General features: G+C 48.8%; 1 protein-coding gene across 1 annotated transcript in view; it reads left to right on the plus strand.

Annotated features, from left to right (window-relative positions):
• LOC139748212 (cell adhesion molecule Dscam2-like) overlaps nt 1-5,000 on the plus strand; it is a 356,883-nt gene that overhangs the window by 144,983 nt on the left and 206,900 nt on the right. The gene's annotated exons all lie outside the window — the stretch shown is intronic.

The raw sequence follows: 5,000 nt of genomic DNA on the forward strand, positions 1-5,000 counted from the left end.
CGTCCTAACAACAACAAGCAGGTGGGTCGTTAGTGGACACACTGCTCCGACAGCCTTTCGTGTGACAACCATTTTTCATTTGGCTGTTTGGAGTGTTACAGACTTGGTCTCAAACTGTTGTGTCATTTCTCCTATTCTTCATCCATTCATTCATTAGTGTTTACATTGCCTTGTCTTCTTACACTTATTATTTATTTCTATATTATTTATTGTCGTTTTTATGTATGTACATAACTCATAACTCAGAGGGAATGGCGGAAGAGTGGATTGCAAGGTGGAGGCGTCAACCCCCGGCGTCCCCGGCTGACCACCCGGTTCTCAAGGCAGATTTAGAGAGTCTCGCAAAATGTGCCCACGACACAGCTGATCTGTGTCCCCGTGGTGTAAGGTGGTGTGGCTTGTAAAGGAACCATACAACCATACAACATTGTTGGAACCACTATTCCTTCAAACATACCCATTTTTGCTTTCGGAGATAATGTTCTCGACTTCCACACATTCTTCAAGGCTCCCAGAATTTTCGCCCCCTCCCCCACCCTATGATTCACCTCCGCTTACATGGTTCCATCCGCTGCCAAATCCACTCCCAGATATCTAAAACACTTTACTTCCTCCAGTTTTTCTCCATTCAAACTTACCTCCCAATTGACTTGACCCTCAACCCTACTGTACCTAATAAACCTTGCTCTTATTCACATTTACTCTCAGCTTTCTTCTTTCACACACTTTACCAAACTCAATCACCAGCTTCTGCAGTTTCTCACATGAATCAGCCACCAGCGCTGTACCATCAGCGAACAACAACTGACTCACTTCCCAAGCTCTCTCATCTACCCCCCTTACCTCCATTGTTCTCACCTTTTTCCATTCTGTACTCAGTCTCTCCTGGTACTTCCTCACACAAGTCTCCTTCCCAAGCTCACTTACTCTCACCAGTCTCTTCACCCCAGCATTCTCTCTTCTTTTCTGAAAACCTCTACAAAGCTTCACCTTCGCCTCCACAAGATAATGATCAGACATCCCTCTAGTTGCACCTCTCAGCACATTAACATCCAAAAGTCTCTCTTTCGCGCGCCTGTCAATTAATTCGTAATCCAATAACGTTCTCTGGCCATCTTTCCTACTTACATACGTATACTTATGTATATCTCGCTTTTTAAACCAGGTATTCCCAATCACCAGTCCTTTTTCAGCACAAAAATCTACAAGCTCTTCACCATTTCCATTTACAACACTGAACACCCCATGTATGCCAGTTACTCCCTCAACTGCCACATTACTCACCATTGCATTCAAATCACCCATCACTATAACCCGGTGTTGTGCATCAAAACCACTAACACACTCATTCAGCTGCTCCCAAAACAGTTGCCTCGCATGATCTTTCTTCTCATGTCCAGGTGCATATGCACCAATAATCACCCATCTCTCTCCATCAACTTTCACTTTTACCCATATCAATCTAGAATTTACTTTCTTACACTCTATCACATACTCCCATCACTCCTGTTTCAGGAGTAGTGCTACTCCTTCCCTTGCTCTTGTCCTCTCACTAACCCCTGACTTTACTCCCAAGACATTCCCAAACCACTCTTCCCCTTTACCCTTGTGCTTCGTTTCACTCAGAGCCAAAACATCCAGGTTCCTTTCCTCAAACATACTATCTATCTCTCCTTTTTTCTCATCTTGGTTACATCCACGCACATTTAGACACTTTTTTCTCATCTTGGTTACATCCACACACATTTAGACACCCCAGTCTGAGCCATCGAGGAGGATGAGCACTCCCCGCGTGACTCCTTCTGTTTCCCCTTTTAGAAAGTTAAAATACAAGGAGGGGAGGGTTTCTAGCCCCCTGCTCCCGTCCCCTTTAGTCGCCTTCTACGACACTTATATATATATATATATATATATATATATATATATATATATATATATATATATATATATATATATATATATATATTTTTTTTTTTTTTTTTTTTTTTTTTTTGCTTTGTCGCTGTCTCCCGCTTTTGCGAGGTAGCGCAAGGAAACAGACGAAAGAAATGGCCCAACCCACCCCCATACACATTTATATACATACGTCCACACACGCAGATATACATACCTACACAGCTTTCCATGGTTTACCCCAGACGCTTCACATGCCTTGATTCAATCCACTGACAGCACGTCAACCCCGGTATACCACATCGCTCCAATTCACTCTATTCCTTGCCCTCCTTTCACCCTCCTGCATGTTCAGGCCCCGATCACACAAAATCTTTTTCACTCCATCTTTCCACCTCCAATTTGGTGTCCCACTTCTCCTCGTTCCCTCCACCTCCAACACATATATCCTCTTGGTCAATCTTTCCTCACTCATTCTCTCCATGTGCCCAAACCATTTCAAAACACCCTCTTCTGCTCTCTCAACCACGCTCTTTTTATTTCCACACATCTCTCTTACCCTTACATTACTTACTCGATCAAACCACCTCACACCACACATTGTCCTCAAACATCTCATTTCCAGCACATCCATCCTCCTGCGCACAACTCTATCCATAGTCCACGCCTCGCAACCATACAACATTGTTGGAACCACTATTCCTTCAAACATATATACATATATATATATATATATATATATATATATATATATATATATATATATATACACACACCGTAACTGGCCAAACACACCTGATATATCCTTTCCTCATCCACTTAGCCAGCCAGCCCTACCTCCCCATCCTCTCTCACGCTTCAAGACAGAAGCCTTTCAAACTATCCTTATGTTATTGCTGGGGATAGATCTATCCCAGCCCGTCCCCTCCTCCTCCTCCTCCTCCTCCTCCTCCTCCTCCTCCTCCTCCTCCTCCTCCTCCTCCTCCTCCCTTCCCTCTCGTACACTTGACCATCCATGACAACCCCCCCCCCCGTCTCTCTTTGACCCAGTTATGAGTCCAATTCATCACGGGGATGTTAACGAGGCCAGAGGTGGCTTGGCATGATGGTGACCCCCTACCCTCTCTCTCTCTCTCTCTCTCTCTCTCTCTCTCTCTCTCTCTCTCTCTCTCTCTCTCTCTCTCTCTCTCTCTCTCTCGTTCGACCAGGGTCGAGCAAGATGCTGGACTTTTATGATCACACTGACCACGGAAGGGGGTTTTATATATATATATATATTATGTATAGGGCCTGGAAATACAATAGGGGGGAATGTATATTATGTATGGGACCTGGAGATACAATAGGGGGAATGTATATTATGTATGGGGCCTGGAAATACAATAGGGGGAATGTATATTATGTATGGGACCTGGAAATACAATAGGGAGGAATGTATATTATGTATGGGGCCTGGAAATACAATAGGGGGGAAAATGTATATTACCTCCATTCCAATGCTGTTGTCCTCAATACATTATTGGGGGAAATGTATTGACCACTTCATCCCACTTCTCTTATGACGAACTTCAGTGTTGACCGGCCGTACGTTCTTGCACACGGGAAGACCAAAGCTTAGAATGACGGAACAGAAAACGGGAAGCGTGTCCCGGGCGTCCGCCATCCCCCTTCCCTTTTTCCCCCCCCCAGACCCCTCGCTCCATTTTCTCCGCCCCCGGGGTGACTCGCCCGGGGTAGAAATTGCCCCCCCCGGCCTTGGCCAGAGATTGATTGGCAACCCCGGCTCCTCTGGCTGTGAGGGGAGGGTGAGGGGAGGGTGAGGGGAGGGGAGTGATGAGGGTAATGCCACCACCAGGGTGGGAAGGAGGGGTGGGGGGGGTGTGGTAGAGGGTGTGGGGTGGGGGAGGGAGACAGCAGCAATAGGGTGTGGGGAGGGGAGATGGGGAGGGTAAAAGGGGGAAGGGGGGAAGGGGAAGAGCACCATGGGGTGAGGGGAGGGGGGGAGACCAGGAGCACCAGGGGGTGGGGGGTGGTTAGGGAGGGGGCCACCAGCACTAGGGGGGGTGAGGGGGGGTGGTGGTGGGGGAGGGCAGGCACCAGGACGTGGAAGAAGGACGTATCCGCCAGTCACTGGCCACATGAGCTAATTTCCTTTGACCAGTTTTGTACAGACAGCAGCGTCCTGTCCATTTCCTGTGTTGCTGCCATCTGCACGGAGGGGAGACTACTGGGGAGGGGAGGATACAGCGAGGGGAGATTACAGGGGGAGGGGAGGCTACTGGGGAGGGGAGGATACAGCGAGGGGAGACTACAGGGGGAGGGAAGGCTCCTGGGAAGGGGATGATACAGCGAGGGGAGGCTACAGGGAGAGGGGAGGCTACTGGGGAGGGGAGGATACAGCGAGGGGAGACTACAGGGAGAGGGGAGGCTACAGGGGAGGGGAGGATACAGCGAGGGGAGGCTACGGGGGGAGGGAAGGCTAATGGGGAGAAGAGGGTACAGCGAGGGGAGACTACAGGGGGAGGGGAGGCTACAGGGGAGGGAGGGGAGGCTCCTGATGGAAGGGGTGGGTGGGAAGGGTAGAGGAGCAGGAGGAAGGACGCTAGCGGATGGAGTGTTACTGTGGGGTGGAAAGTGGGAGACGGGAGGGAGGGGAGAGAGAGAGAGAAACTGGGGAGAAGAGGGGGAGAAGAGGGGAGAAGGCACGCGCTATGGGGAGAGGAGGGAGGAAGACATCGGAAGAGCAATACTATATCAAGACTTATGTCTGTGTGTATGTGTGTGTGTGTGTATGTGTGTGTGTGTGTGTGTGTGTGTGTGTGTGTGTGTGTGTGTGTGTGTGTGTTGCCATACCGTGGTCGGCCATTTATTTGCTGCCACACGCCAGTAATTGGCTTGGTTGGCTGGAGCCACACACACTCAAGATAACCCGATTACTCAGTAGTCCAGCACGAGAACCGGAGCTGTGTTGTTGGCCCCCCAAGCTATGCCCATCAGAGGGATACACGTATATATGAATCAAAATGCCTTACTCGTATTAGATTTATATATATATATGTGTGTGTGTGATCGGGGCCTGAACATGCAGGAGGGTGAAAGGAGGGCAA

The sequence above is a fragment of the Panulirus ornatus genome, chromosome 73 (genome assembly GCF_036320965.1).
Source record: "Panulirus ornatus isolate Po-2019 chromosome 73, ASM3632096v1, whole genome shotgun sequence".
Lineage (NCBI taxonomy): Eukaryota > Metazoa > Arthropoda > Malacostraca > Decapoda > Palinuridae > Panulirus > Panulirus ornatus.